At 43.4% G+C, this 16,362-nt stretch overlaps 1 protein-coding gene across 2 annotated transcripts in view; it reads right to left on the reverse strand.

The window, feature by feature from the left end:
- VIPR1 (vasoactive intestinal peptide receptor 1) overlaps positions 1-16,362 on the reverse strand; it is a 117,792-nt gene that overhangs the window by 91,989 nt on the left and 9,441 nt on the right. The window lies entirely within an intron of this gene.

Raw genomic sequence — 16,362 nt, forward strand, 5'->3', positions numbered from 1 at the left:
CCTTAGCAGCACCTGTCTGCCCCGCAACTCCTCATTCAGAACCTGTTCTCTCCTGGCTCCCCTCCAGCATCCCTTGGTGCTGAATGCTCGGTCACATCAAATCAGGAGATGGCAGTGATACCAGATAGGAGTCTCAGAAGGTGCAGTCCTACAGATTAGCTCCATTAATGCGGCAAAGGCAGAAAAAAATAAACAAGAGGAAGAAAACAAGCTACTGAAACCACCTTTGGTTCTGAGGAAGAAAGCATGAAACCAAGGCAAAAACTATCCTGCAGACTCCCAATAGTTTCTTCAGGTATTCAAATTGACTATGCTGAGAAAGAAGCCGTAGCATACTGAGCAAGAGGAATATCAGCAAGGAACACAGGAACCATCTGCTTCCCCAGATGCTGTAACAGCATTCATCTCTAGAAGAGTGAAAGGGGGAAAAAGGAAAATTGCTCTTAAGAAATGAACCGTACCTGTAAAAGCCTGTTGCTTATTCCTCCCTAGTCTTATGTGACTTTCAGACACTGAATATAGGTCGGGCTAACAGAAGAGCAGATATTAAGGTGTCTCCTTGATTTCACTGGGATTTCAGTTGTAAAATGACCTTATGAATCAGTGTGACTTCAAACCGAACCTCACCTCTTCTGTGCATGCACCAAGAAACTGCTCTGCACAAAATCAACAGCAAGAGCGGTCATTTTGCTAACACAGCCTAGGAATCCACTAATATTACCCCACGGCATTGAGGAATGATTTATTTTTCACCAGAAGAAATTTGAGATACAGATGCTCTGGCAAGCTGAATGCAACAGCCTAAACCCAGAAAAAGCTCAATCCTTTTTTAGTGACATTGGTAGTATGCTCCCAGCTAATAAAATGATCGTGGCCTGATTAACTAACACTCTCCACTTTCAAGCTGGTGGAAATCCATCCAATAAAATAGCAAAGCATCATAGGTATGAGTTCTCTCTTATTGTTTTGACCAACTTTGGCAGTCTTTCTGTAGGGTAGGTCATTAGATTTAAACAGAAGTCAGAATTGTCATTAACTTGAAAACAGCCTGGACTTCACCTACAGTTTTCAGATAGCTGCCACAATACCTACCCAGGCTAATTGAAAACTCAGTAAATATTGAAAATGGCATTATGAGAATGATTTAAGGTCTGGAAAACCCACCTCATGGTGCAAAAAGGAAAGACAGCCCACCTAAAGATACCCGGGGGTGAAGGGAGGGGGAGGCAGTGGAAACAAATCAATCACAAACAGCAAGTACCAAAACCATAAGAAGATTTCCTACTGAGGATAACTACTTAATGTGAAAAAAAAGGCTTAACAAATTCCTGTGGCTGAACTCTCTAATGAGACAAATGTGGATTAAAAGTAAAGTACTGCTTGTGAATGGTTTAAGACTGAGTGGCATGACCTATCAAAAGAGCTTTTCAAGACTGTCTCGTCGAACCATGCTGGTCTGCTGTACCGCAGTTCCAAAGCAGAAGTTAATGGTCGGCGTTATGCAGACGGTCAGACTAGACTTTACAGCAGTCCCTCCACCCTTGACATTAGGAAAAATAAATTATGTCCTTGTGGCAGAGCCTAGGGACCCTCACTGGAGGGACGGCGCTCCCTAAAGACTCAGTAACACGGCTGTAGGAAAAGATAAGAGCAGGACATTCAAGCCAGTTGTATGGGTAGGTATTGCAGACAAATCTTGCCCTTCCTAGGTGTCTTCTTGTCTATTCTTTCTTTGTTTTTAGCTTTTATATCTTAACACAAATATTAACTTCAAGCTATGTCCGTGCCCAAGTTTAAATGAAAGATGCAGAAAATTTAGAGAAAACTGTCTTTACTTGCCTGTCTACAACGTCACGTGTAGATTTCTCTCAAGGATGTTCCCATCAGCAGGGTAGTCATGTTCCCTTCTTGAAAAGTAAAACGTCTAAGAAAGTCAAGTCCCTGCTTCATAGAAGAACATAGAAGAACTGAAGATTCGTGGGGCTTAATCTGGAAATTGTGATATAAAACCATTTTGAATTGGCTGAGAGAAAAAGGAGCAGGTGCAATTCTAGGGATTCTTCTTTTAGCTACCTATTCTTCCAAGTTCACAGATTGAGAGGGAAAAATAAAAGATTAGGAGGATCCTTAAAGGACGATCTATTTTACCCCTCTGTGATACTTGAGAAGAAAAAGTCCCAGTAACTCCTTCTGACAGGCTTTGGCTGCATCTCTTCTCGAGTGCCCTCACTGATCGAGACCACACGGTGTCCCCAGCTCAACCATTCCCAGGTTTCTCTACGCTGATCATCAGAAAGATGCTTTCTAGTGGGTGGTACACTAAATCTGTGTGTCTGCAATTTGAAGCCAGAATTTCTAGTTCTATCCAAACTGGTTATGGAGGAGAAATTCTTCCCCCACCTCCCCTTCTTATGTACAGCAGTCTTTTCACATACTTAAAGAAAAGTTGCCGTTTTTCTCCTCAGTGTTTTGTTCTCTACAGGAAACATCCTCACTTCTTTCACTCCCCCCCACCACCCCTCACAGTGTTTTCTAGATCTTTTATCGTTCTTCTTGTCTGGAGTTTCATGGTTCATGGTTTTTACCCAAAAATGGACGAATTGCTCCAGTTACAACTCTACCAGGGATGACTTGACTCTGTTTCTTCAGCCATAACAAAAGTTTGGTTCCAGAATGTTATTACTTATGTCATTTAAAGCCTAACATAATCAGCAGTCAAACACAAGAGGGGTTGCCTACATGTGGAGCCTCTACTCTAGAGCCTTCTCATTGAAAATAGACTAAAACAGGCAAAAAAGATGGAGAAGTTCTAACTTTACAGGGGGAGAAGACAAGCTCAGAAAGTTGAGGAGCACAAGATGTTTCATCAGAACCAGGAACAGAACATAACTCTTTCAAATCCCTTATCAAAGTCTTAATAACAAAATTATCTTTCAACAAATGCTGGCAATATCAGTGTAGCAGGTGAATGCCACAATTCAATGAACCTTACACTGCGCAAAGCCACTTACTGCTGAACAAGAAAAATAAACTGAAAGCAATAACTTCTCCCCAAAGAACAGCAGAAAAGCTGTGAGAATACAGCCTCCTCTTTTGTACCTCCCAGGTCTCTAATTGCCACCACAGGTGCCTACGTCTCTTTGATATATACGTTCACTTTGAAATGGAAAAGTAAAAATATAGATTTACCCTGCAAAGGCAACAGTAGTTAATAAACAAAGATTCCCACATAGAAAATCAGCTTTTTCCCATTTCAGTTCCTTGCCATTTATATAAGCACAGCAAGTTGCGTGCACACATGTGACAGAGCTCCCCAAACAGCTTTACAACACACCTCAGACTTTTTCCTATTGCAAATTAGGACTAAAGTACCTGTACATGTCAGAAAGCTTAAATTAACACAGAAGGAACAGAGGCAATCAGGGAAAAGATTCTGTGGAGGAGGTCTCCGTCACCCAGTTTGCTGTGGTCTTCTCCTCCTCTTTTTTCCAGGCTACTGCATGGCTGAACAGGACCAAACAGATTACAGGTCTTTCCATCGCCCCTTAAACACCGCCACCTTGGCCTCTGAGCCTCAATATTCTTTGGGGCGAGCAGAACTGAACGCAGCTGCTCTTGAAAATGTTATTTTCCACCCTGACCTGTCTCTGGGATCTTAACACCCTGCAGCATTGATGTGAGCGGTGCAGGACTCCAGAGAGCTGCCTGTGAAGCTGTGCGAGATCTCCTCGGAGTGGCTACAGTCTTCCTAGAGCCCAGACAAACTTCATGCCTTGTAAAAACATACACATTCCCCGAGTAGTTATTAGCATAGGGTAAAACTTAACAGTTGTAATGCTTGTTCCTTGCCCTACCGCTTTTGTTAGTAACTACATTAAGCGTCTCACTCCATCTGAGATGGTTGTAGCTCCTCACTGGCCTCTAGTGTGTGTCCCTCCTGAAATAAAGCCAGCTGCTTCAGCCTTTTCAGATCATTTCTAATCCATGACATGCCTTCACTTTTAAACTTATGACAGCTTGACACGGCGGTGCTGTCTTGTCTGGTAACTCTACAGCAATCAGTGCAAGGCACTCCAGCAATTCCCAGCCTACACCAGGATTTTGTTTGGGTATTAGTTCGAGATGCAACTGGAAACAAAACGTCACCTTCTAAGCCATCCAAATCTACTTTCTCTCCCTCTAATGACAGTGTGTCCAGCCAAGGGTATGAAGGATGATAAACTTCATGGCCTCAAGAAGCTCTGGATGTATGTAGAGATGAGTCGGTACAGGGAGATTTGAATGAGCTGAGATATCCCTCTCAGATAGCCCACACTGGCATCAAAGCTTCTAGTTTTCATAAAACTTCTTTTTCTTGAAAACTTCATAAAGTTTTCCTTAGGGGAAAATAGCCTCAAAACCCAAGTCATCTTATAGCAATTTAGGTCTAATATGTTAAAAAAAAAAAAAATCCAGTCTCCTTTCCCCAAAAAGTTTCTTCTTGAGCAGAGGTTTCTTGGCCTCATTACAAACTCCTGAAAGCCGCAGGTTTCCAGCAGAAGGCATTCACCACAGTAACTCAAACGTGCACACAGCAAACATATTCCAAGAACTCTCTGAAAACCGTAACTCTCAAAACCTAGCCAAATTTTTAAGTCTGCCATCCAAGACAAATGAATAGGAGCGTTCCCATTATATTAACACAGACTTATCTCTAGACACAAACACATCTATCACGGGGTTCTCATTTGTACATATTCTATCTCTTGAAAAGTGAGTTTCTCCCACCATCAGGGAATTAAAAGAAATCCTGTTTCATTGCCATCACTGCTAAAGACTGATGCATCCACAGAGTTTTGTACAGACCATCATAACGTAAGGCATGTTTGCTTTTTCTTCTCTGGTATTATTAATTATGTTGAAAATAAAATTGTTAACGAACCTGCACTTAAGTTGTTCACAACAATGTTAAAACTATCTCCCAGTGAAATGAATGCGTGATTTCACCTCTCTCAGAGGGTATCTGTGAACTGTGGCAAATTTCTCTGCACTGTTGACAATATTTATCAAAAGGTGAGTTTTGGGTGAACAACGGTTCTGGGAAACGGATGACTGCATTTATGTGCTCCTTCTCTGCTGGTCCTTCATGCCTTTCCCAGGCACTTATGCCTCCACTTTCAGACAGATGCCATTAGGATCCTGTTATCTTTTTCCCACTCCAAATTCTGATCTATATTTACCAGAAGGAAACTTCAGCATGTTGCGGTATCAGACTTTGTCTCAATAGGTCCAAGCAAACACTCCGCATGTCCCATGAAGAAAGCAAGGTGAGCAAGTGATTTACCTGAGAATCTCCACCTTAGAGCTTTACCTGGGCTCTTCCACCTTATAAATCCTATTAAAATCTCCCCATTCTCCCTCAATTTATGCTTCCGTAAGAAAACCTGTCTTCACTCTTCTTGTGACCTGTGCCTCCTAGCTGCCAGATAACCTTCTTCCCCGATGGCTTGTCACCAGCCCTGATCACGGGGTTCCTCCTTTACCATGTGCCCCAGCTGCTCTATTTGGACATGGTGCTGTGGGACAAGTCAGAGTTCTGGGAGGGCTGATCAGGTGGCCAAAAGGCAACAATTCAAGCCAGCTGTAATTTTCCAATCCAAATGACTGAGTAAAACCTAACCTCAGTTCAACAATGAACTAAAAGCAGCAATTGGAAGTGACAGGAAAAGAAAAAAAAAAAAAAAAACAACCTCCCAAACCCAATCACCCAAACCCAGCAGTATTCACTAAATGGAAGAAAAAGAAAGATGAAAAACTATAGTGTAATGAGCCTTAGAAACACGAAATGTGAACCTCAAGACATTAGGAAAGAGTTGCCGCTGGTAGGAATAAAACATTAATGAGAAGTTATTATTTTCAGGTTTTTTACAAAGGCATTGCAACAAACAAAATCCTGCAGATGCTACAGCCCAGTAGAGGAAAGTTCAATGTGCAATTTTGATCTGTATTTGGAAAGCAACAAGGCAATGTGCTTGTATCTGATGATGATGAAGAAGCTTTTTCCAGTCCATTAGTAACAAAGGCGGATGTTAAACAACATCTAGGAGAGATAAACATTTTAAATAAGCAGGCCTGGATAACTTGCACCTAGAAGCACTTACAATATCCGTCTGAGAAAGTCTATCTGAATGCAGCCAAATGCAAAATGTGCACTCCAGAAAGAAGGGATTCAGCACAGATCTCCAGCATGGCAGCCTGAATTCTGGAAAGCAGTAATGTGGAGGAGGATTTAGGGATTAGAAAAGGGAAATAATTCAGCGTGAACACCCAGTATGTGCTGCTGAAAAAAAGGCTAACACAATTGTTTGCTGTATACACTGAACAGCAATGAAGAATAGAGAGGCAATTCTCCTTTTCTATATGGTGTTGCAAAGACCCTGGGCCATAACCTGGTATCAGGTCATGAAAGCAATTCTAAGCTGGTCATACAAAATGTCTCAGGGTAATTGACTCAAGTGCCATCAGCTTGGCTTTAGCAATAGGAGGATTTTGGGAAAACATGATCTGATTATTATTTGTAACGGCAAACTTCATCCTCCCTAAATTTAGGGACTCAGTTCAGTTGTCTGAACATAGGTACCTCATATCATTTGAGACAGTCCTAGTATCTACGCTATCTGCATGGGACAGGCAGATAGGACACGGGACTTACAGGAGCCCTGCGTTCTTCTGGAGCAGCACCTGGATGCCCTCACTGCATCGTTATCTCAGAAGACACTGGGCACCTATGTTTAGAAACCAAATCAAGTGCTGAATGTCTCCAGAGTTATTCTACTACAAGGAAATTCAGCCTAGCACAGAAAGGCACAATGAGATGCAAAGAAGTTGAAATCCATACAAACTCATGACTTTCTCCAGGGCATCTAGCTTAATAGCTAGGGTGATAATCCACGGGGGTCTGAGCCAAAGGATGTCCCGAATTGTTCATTTCAGCTCCCAGAAGAAGACAGGCTGACAAGTTCAACAAAGTGTTAGCTATGCTTTTATCAGAGACAAGCTGTTGGATTTAACTTATTGGAAGTAACTTGGCGAAAATTAGTTGCTTTCAATGTACTAGCCAAATAAAGTAAGCTACCATTCCTGTCAGGGATTATTCTAATCTGGATATAACAACTGCACAAACTTTCTGCATTTCTAATATCAGATCTTGGCCTACGCACCAAGACACTACATTACAGTTGGGTTTTCTCAAATAGCTGCTGGCATACAATCATGGGACTCCACTCACTTTTACTGCTATATGTTTGGAAACAAACACGTGCAAATAAGGGAGTTTCTGCCTCAGTAATTTTCTAAACTTCAAGAGGAGGAAATGATGCACAGAAATTCTTGTAAACTCCACTTCAAGGCCATTCGTGTTTGATTAACGTCCCTTTGTTAAAAAAAAAAAAAAAAAAAAAGAGGTGTATCAGATAGTATGAGCCTAAACACAGAGCAGAGACTTCAAACTTTATATAACTGGGTCATGATGCAAGAAGAGACACAGTAAGGTCTTACTGATGTCGCTGGAGCCACTGAGTGCTGCCAACCCATGGGTTTCATCAGGAGTCTTGCAGTATTTGCCAGTTGCCCTGGCACAGTCAGGGCATCCCAGCCAACACAGAAGCAGAAGCAGCGCATTTCTCCTTGTCTTGATTGCAGAGAAAAGAAAGATACTAAAAGTTTGTAATCCAGGAGACAAACAGATGTAATTCAGGAGACAAATAGATGAGAAATTCAGCTCCTGTTCCTTTTTCAGAACTGATTCATGATTTCTGTTGCTGTTTTTGCTTAATTCTTGTGGTTAACAAAAGTGACTAGCAGCTATTGGCATTTCAGCAGTGCAGACTGGTGACGCTGTGCCGGTCTTTGTACACACACAAACACACGTGGACATATACAAAGACACCCACGGTAGAATTCATTTGCCTAAAGTTTGGTGTCATTTGATACACTCCAGTACAGCTGGGACAGTATGGGGACTGGCTGGTATGGGAGACCTGTGCCCTTCTGCACAGGCAGCTGGGAGCCCAAGGGTATCTCCAATGGTGCAAGAGCCTACATGTGGGCAGCTAAATTAAGCCCTGAAACTTCAGTAACCATAATGAAATGATTACATGTCTTAATCTACAAGTTGAATCCCACTTTGGGGACATTTTTACAGGACAAAAGAAGGGTCTGCATCCGGTTCTTACTAAAGGCTAAGGGATGTTGGGCACCTAGCTGCCCTTTGCATCTGATACAACCCTTTCCTCTATTAGTGCTCAGGGGAAAAGGAAGAAAGGAGCCTAAAGGAAGGAGCTATCCCATTGCTCCAGGGAAGAAGTGACACCATTTTTCATTTTCTTCGGTATCTTCTGGTCTTCAAAGCAGAGGCATCCATGAGACGGTTCCAGAACATATCTGCAGCTCTGGGATTTCACAATCCAATTCCTTTACATTGTCAATGAAGAACGTAACCTTCTCCCCCAGGCTCAACTATGGGTGGTCAGAGCCAAAACGCATCTCAGCAGCACAAGATCATACTGCCATGGCAGAGGTTGCTCCATCTAGGGAAACGTTCCCAAACAAGGAAGCGGAAACAACAGGCATCACGTTTGAGAAGGACAGAATGCCTCAAGGGGCTCTTCCCAGCTCCATTGCCTACCAGCTAGAAAAGCAGGATGTCCTGTTCAGCATTCAGAGACACTTAGCCCTTGCTCACCCACCGCAGTGACAGATTGTGTTCACCATCATCTGCTTCTTCCTGTTAATTTCTTCAGCGGGATGTCCTGCCCCAAGGGGTTGCTTTCAGTCAAGAACATCCCATTCCCAGCCCTGCATACATTACCAAAGACTGCTATTTGTAGATGGGAATTTATGGCGTTATGACATAGAACAAAGCTGAACTGCTCTTAAATCACAGCAAAGCTGGTACTGAGATATGACTGTGCCTTGTGCACCCGTTACAGGCTTAGCAAGTGGCTTGTCTAAGCGTGGAAATGTGGCTTTTATTTTCTTTTGATTTCGAAATAATTAGGCTGATGATCAAGAGAGTCACACAGAAGGCACAGCAGTGGGAAAGGCAGAGAATAAGCAACAATACCTAGAATCAAATCTCAGTACCTTATTACCATGCGTATATTTTAATATAAAGCCTACTACTTCAGCGGTCACAGTTACATTTATTGCCACTTCTAATTGCTGGGCTTCACATACTCACAAAACTGCAGGTGAGGAAAGAGCTCTACAACTTTCCACAACTTTCCCAGCCTGGGCAAGGAGCCACCCACTGTTGCGTACTCCAAGCAGGCCCATCCAGCTAAACAACCAAAGCTGAGACTTGCAAAGTGCTTTAGGAAAACGAAACCCAAGGATCCTGCCCCATGATGCATGGGATGGAAATCAGGTGTCTGATTAGCCAGCTCTGTGCTTTCTCCGAGGACAGCCTAACCGCTTCTTTACAGCAACACTCTGGACTATAATTGTGTTGTTTTCCTTTTTAATGAGAGGGAAGCAATTACTATTGGACTGAAAATACCTCTACGGGGGAATAAATGAAATAAATATATATATACACACACACACACACCTGTGAGATCCTTGGGAGTTCTCGATCATCTTTCTAATGATGACCTTGATGCATTTCTGGTCCAGCCCTCTTTTTCCCTTGATAGATGTGAAGGTATATTGGCTTCTGAGAAAGATGTGTCATTCATACCCTGAATGATAAGAGCTGCTATCAGACAGCTGTTACTAGAGTTAGGCGACAGTATCACCTCATGCAACAGCCTAATGGCCTGGCCAGATAAGACTGAGCAATATGAGTGAACAGAATAACTTCATTATTTGCTCCTAGGTGAACAACCACTTTCTTTCAAACATCGCTAAATGTCCCTCAGACTCTTAGCCTAGTACTAGGTCCAGTCTTTACAAAATTAAATGCAACACAGGAAAAGGATAAAAAGAAAAATTAAATGCTTTCCTCAGCATCAGAGTACCTGCATTACCTCAAAATAGAAGGCTCTTCTCTGAAAAGCCATTGTTTAAAAGGAAATGGAGGACAGTGGCAGCTCCCCAAGTACAGGAGCCCTCTGGGATAGCATAATTAATGCATGCCAATTTCTGCATCATTTCACTAGAATGCAATGGCTGGTGTCAGGCCTTAACGACTCCCCAGTCTGAACAGCCAAATATTATTTATTGCAAGGTTGATCAGAAAAAGTTGTCTACTCAAGCCTGGAAAGAGGTTTTGATATATGCTTCCAGATTCCTAACAAGTCGCCTCAACTGTTTCTCTACCCCAAAAATGCAAGAGGAGAGATTATTTCTTCCTCTTTCCATCCGTGAGACTCCTATAGAACCCAAAAGCTTATACAACAAGCTGGATTCCCTTAGTTTTTTTGCTGGTATCAACAACGAGATCACTCCTTCCAGAGGCTGGAACAATAGTAAGTAGCACCTTCACAATACAGTCCCACTGGGACTGAAACTGGCTGCAAACTCTGTCTGTATGCACCTGCATTTAATATGGACTCAACTCGCAGATCTTCAGAGAGCTGCTATGTACAACCATGAAGAATTGTCCACTCTGCAAAAGAATATGCGGGTTTCTTATTGATCCTTCTGCTAATGAGGTGTGGGGGAAAAAAAAATCCCAACGCTTCCCACAAAGAGTAGGAGAACGACCCTGACTTGCGATCCAAACCACAGTGAATTAAAACTCTTTGGAATGAGAAGACCATCTTTTTACTTTTTTTATCCACAGTAATTTGACATAAACATTAAATCCAGATGGAATGGCTTCTTAATTAAAATCATACTTTGCTTATCAGAGTGACAACACTTAACTGATTACAAAGGAAACATGCAAACCTCTGGCATCCTGTTGCTCGTTCTCCAGCCAGGCTCTGCAGCAAAGTCTCTCTGGTTAAACCATGATGTAACCCTTTGGAGACTACCCCACAGGAGCTCCCCTCACTCCATTTACAATCACAAGAAGTCACATAGGACCTATAGGGCCTGTACAAAAAGATCTACTTAAAGTCAGCTCCCTCGCTCTGGCCCAACCTGGTGGAGTTTGCTCTTGTTTCCATTTGCTGACTCCTAAAAAATTCCCAGTGGAAGCACATAACTTCCATATATTTAATGTCAACTCCCTGACTGTGCTGTTAAGTATCTTCATGGACCACTGAAAGGTTTCCCATTGTCTCAAAAGAGCCGTCAGGACAAAGGTTGAAACCATTCATCTGACCCACTTCTAGCAAATATGCCACAGCGTCCCAATGCAATGCTTAAGGACCTCATTTTTCACATGCACTGTCACCCCGACTTGTTGCTAGAATGAAGCTATTTTGCTTGAGGACTCTCCTGATGGTGCCAACAAAGGCAGAGCTCAAGGGCCATGACATGGGCAAGGGTGGGTCACATGGGCTATGCTACCTACCCAGCCTGAGATGTTCCCGCAAGAACCATGCATTACAGGTCCCAGCCTCCACGCCACGGGGAACACTGCTCTTGCTTGTGTTACTTTGACGCACGGGGTTTCAGCTTTCCAGGGTTGCTCCCACAACAATTTCCATGAGCATTAAGCTCAGAGTCAGATCCTCAGATGGCGCAGCACAGCAACGTTAACGTCACCGAAGCTAAGCTGATTTATTCTGCCTGAGGATGGTAACTGCAGGGAAGGATTTTCTCCAGCACAAGTTTTCATTAAATTCCTAGGTCTGAATGAATATGCAGCCAAGTGTCTGCATGCTTTTATCCTTTTGTTTTCAGTGCCAGTTCCCGCTACGGAAAGGGACATTGAGGCAGATGCTAAAATTGAGGTCTTCAACCCATGTTGTCTGTAACAATCCTACAGGATTTTCTCTCAGAATAGGGTTGTCAGCAGGATTTTCCCAACTAACAGAAAGGAGATTGGATACTGCCTCATTTGGAGAAGTTATTCTATTTTTTGTTCCAGTAAGAGCACTGCATCCACAAGGGGCTGGATCCCAGAGGCTGAAATGATCATTTCTCAAACTAACCAGGGAACAGATACATTATTCTCTGAATGTCTCCCACATAACAAAGAAAATGCAGTTTCGTTCTTCTCACTCCTGACCCTCAGATGTGTCAGTTTTAGCCACGTCATTTAAATGCCACCCTCTGGCAGGGAAACCATAATTTGGGAGTATGCACTAACAATCAATAGGCGGCACCAAAACCATGACCCCCTTGGCCAGGGCTTTCTGTTAGGTGCTTAAATACCTTTAAAATCTAGATCTAGTCTAATATTATTTTTCAAGGCTGGAAATTTTCTTCCCCAATTAAAACTGCTGCTGTTGAAGTGAGTCAGAGGTCCCCAAACTCTACGACTGAATATGCTTCTAACTAACAGTTCTGACTGAATGGCTTTCAAAACTGAAACTGTTCCACTAATAGTATCCAACCCATGATCTTAAGTACAGGTCATTATCTCCTCTCTGTATGCGTCAGTCTTCCAACCTGTAAATTAGGAAAGTGATATTTCCCTCTCTCCTACAAATGGTTGCGATATCATTTAAAGGTGAGACTTTAGCATGTTCTGGCAATTTCCTGGCATGAAAAGGAACGTTAAAGAAAAACTCCCCTCTGCCAAGAAAAATAATTCAGCACTTACGAAGTTTTTAAATTTCTTGATGAAAAAGAAAAGAGGAAAAAAAATACTCCAATGTTTCCACCTCTCCAATTAATCAAGAAATGAAAACCCCCAAGGATAAATCCCTCCCCTCTGTAACTTTGCATGCAAAGAAACATCTTCCCCAAAATCTCCCTTAACTAAAAGGCTAGATTTTATTAAGGAAAAGACATGTGGAAGGGAAATGGTCAGCAAGGTCTAGTGTGCAGTGGTCAGTCAAGCTCTTTTATATCTTAGCCTCAAACTTCATTAAATCTCATTTCAGAGTAACCACATGCCCTATACCCAGAGGTCAGCTGCAGCCACTCAGCGGGTGAGCAGTGCAGAGGTATAATTGTTTCCCCATTACAGGCCTCAGAATTGGTGTACAACATTGATTTTAAACTTCTCTTCCCCTTATCGACCCAGTTCCTGCCCACCTGTCGTAAGCAGCTCATGTCCCTGTGCAGGCAGTGCTGGAGAAGGTTAATCACATACTCCTCTGGAGAGAAGCACCTTTTCTAAGCTCACGGCTGAAATTTTAGTATGATGTGAAAGATCTGGGAGAGGGTCTCTCTCACTGATCTGGAAGAAATGAAAAAGACTGCGTCCCCCTCCCCTCCGCAAAAACCATAAGATTTACAAGAAACAGCTCATCTCTGTGATACTCTGCGTTGGGATTGTCAACGCACAGGAACATTGAGTGCGTAGCCAGGGTCATTATTCTGATGAAAACTTTTCTCTATCTCTACTCTTCTACAAATAACTTCTCCCTCCCCACCCCCAAAACAACCTGAATGATGACACCGTTGACTAGTACAAGGCGGCCAGAGTCCACGCTGGATGAATCCCTCAAAGCAAGGGGCAACAGTGGCAGAGAACAGTGACCCTTGTCACACGCAGAGCAAAGCCCTCCAGTTCGCTTCAACCTTCCTGCAACAGGAAAAAAGTCCTGCAACAAGTCCGCAAGCGCACATGCAAACAAACACCTTCAAAAAAAGAGACCAAGGAAAAGTTTGCCATTGGTTTGCCAGGTTGCCATTAGTGCAGCCATCTCAACAGAGAATCAGTGAAGCTGCAAGTTAGGGGGGCTGCATGAAACCCTAGAGAGATCCTATCCATCTCCAGACAGACTGGCAGCTTCCGGAGATCACCTCTCTCCACCTCCTACTCTCATCAGTCTCAAAGCTGAAAACACTCCAAGCCTGTCTCCAAGTTCATCCATCTTCCCGTTCCCACATTCACAGGCTTCTGAGGACTCCCAACGCCCCAGAGCACACCCATCCCTCTGCAACACTTCTCCAGCCCGTTCCAGTGGTAGATCTGTACTGCTGTGACCCCCCACTCCTAGGTAAAAGTTGGTTTTGACTCAAAGTTTTTTTTTTCCTTGAGGAGGAGTGCCGGCATACAGTGTGAATAGCCTGTGAGAGCTCACTTTTTGATGCAATGGTCCACTCAAACCCCCCAGCTTTGGAGCACACGGCGCACCTGATGCCACCTTTACAGGTTTGCAGCCTCGAAAGTGATTGACCCTGGTCCTAGGCATTTGACCACCCTTAGCAGAAAGTCCATTTACAGAGTCTGGAACTTAGTTAAGAGCTTCTCAGTCTCATCCTATACCTGACCTGCTGCTCCTTCTCCTTACATGCAGCTGAAATTATTGCTCTATCTCCTACTCATGGTTACCGCAGTGGACGTTGTTCCTTGCCTGTATCTCTCCCCAGGCTACTTTACAAGGGAAATAAGCATTTATTTTTAGTTGTGCTGTACCCTGGCTGGTTGGGCTCTCCTCCCAGGGCTGCAATACATATTTAATATCTGTTTCCAGAGTTGACAGCCCAGAAACTTTAGTGGTAAATGGGCAGGGAAGAAATAATTATGAAGCAGAGAGGCACTAACCTGCCAGGCATTTTAGTACCTAATGACTCTTCAGCAGTCCCATAGTGGGGAAGAAAACAAGTCTGCATCAAAGATACAGTTGCTATTTAATTATTAGTATTACTTAATTGTGCAATAATAAATTCTGTCAGATCTCCAAGAGAGGCACAGGAGGAGATAAATATTATTAGGGCAATAGGCAGAGGAAAACTAGACTGGAAAAAAGCAGTGCAAGAAGAGACAACGTTGCACCTAGGCCTCTCAGAGTTGCCAGCACCGGCTGTCCCTAGCAATGCTACAGCTCTAGGATGTTTCTGGACAGCAGGGATCCAAGTGAGATCAACAGACCCTGCGATCAACTTGCACAAAAGATTCATCTCCAGCATGCAGTACAACAGCACGCAGATTTTCAGGCTAGCCCTGGGCCAGAAAGCAGGCCAAGATATTTATGGAGCAGCATTCGTGGAGGTTTGAGCAGCTTTTGCTATGGCAAAGCAATCCCATGTTTTGCTGGAGATATTGATGCTCTGTGTCTAGGACCCCACAAGGACACAGCACGCACAAGGCCTAGGAGATGTACCAGCCGCCCAAAGCCAGGGCCAGGGACCGCTCCTTGGCTGAGCCACCTGAAGTCCTCCTAGACCTTTTGTAGCTAGAAGTCATGGCCACTGCCTCCTTGCTTCTCTCGCCCAGTGCTTGCAGCTGCCCTTCCCCACTACACGATAACCCTCCTCATCCCTTCTCCCAGGTCCCCGCTTTGTCACCCAGACATCTTCCACCATCTCCTTGTCTGCTTCCCCCTGCTGGCCCCCAACCTCTCAGCTTGCCACAGCTGCTTGGGTTATTTTCCCTTCTGCATCTGTTGTTGCAAGGAGTTAATACATCGCTGTTGAGTACACGACACTTCCTGGCTTTACAGACCTAGTCCACCAGTCCTCTACCCAACTGCCCTCTACCCCACAAGTGATTTTAGAGTTTCTGATGCCGCTACAGTAAGTACTGGTTTTGTTTTCTCTCCTTGTAACAATAATACATAGTAAAAAACCTGAGCAAATGACCAAAGCTTCAGCTTTACAGCTAGGTTTAAACATGATTTTTTCCAGCAGCTTATTGTTCCCTTAAGACAATTGTGAGACTCACGTGAGGTGGACCAAAAGCAATGAGTTCCAATTGCTAATTTCCTTTCCACCTACAAAAAAAAATCAGGGGCTTGACCTGCACAGTTTAACCATAAATTTAATTCTGGCAACAGCCTTCCAAAGGAGCATGGCCAAAAAAAAATAAAAATAAAAATAACGGGGGGGGGACGACTTTAAGAAGTTGAAGGTAAATATAAATGTGATAGAAGCCTTGTGATAGCCCAGAGACTTATTGTAGCCATGATCATCTAGTGCTATACGGGAGAGAGCAATTTTTAAAGGCCTGACTAATAAAACTGGAAAAAAAAAAAAGAAGCTTTTGAAGCTTGTCTCTAAAGCAAAACCAAGCAACTTCAGGCTACGAATCTCTTAGCCAGGGAGAAGCCGGTAAGACCACCGTCAGCCCTCGTGGGGCTGCAGGGGCGGCTGAGAACTATCACCTATGCGACAGCAGAAGCTAGCAGGTGGCGAGATGCGCGGAAAATCGCAGCGGGTCGTAAAAGCAACAGCTTCACTGAGTCCGAGGGTTTTAATAGCCAGCAGAACTATGAACGCTGAATTGTGGGCTTGGCTTTTGGAGGTATTTGTAGGTGTCCGATTCGGTAGGACTGAAGGACCATTGGCGGTAGCGATGGTTTTGTAAAAAATAAAATAAAAATAAAAATAAAAATAAAAAATAAATAAATCGCTCCAACCAGCATGCTTTTC

Source organism: Struthio camelus, chromosome 2, assembly GCF_040807025.1.
Source record: "Struthio camelus isolate bStrCam1 chromosome 2, bStrCam1.hap1, whole genome shotgun sequence".
Classification (NCBI taxonomy): domain Eukaryota; kingdom Metazoa; phylum Chordata; class Aves; order Struthioniformes; family Struthionidae; genus Struthio; species Struthio camelus.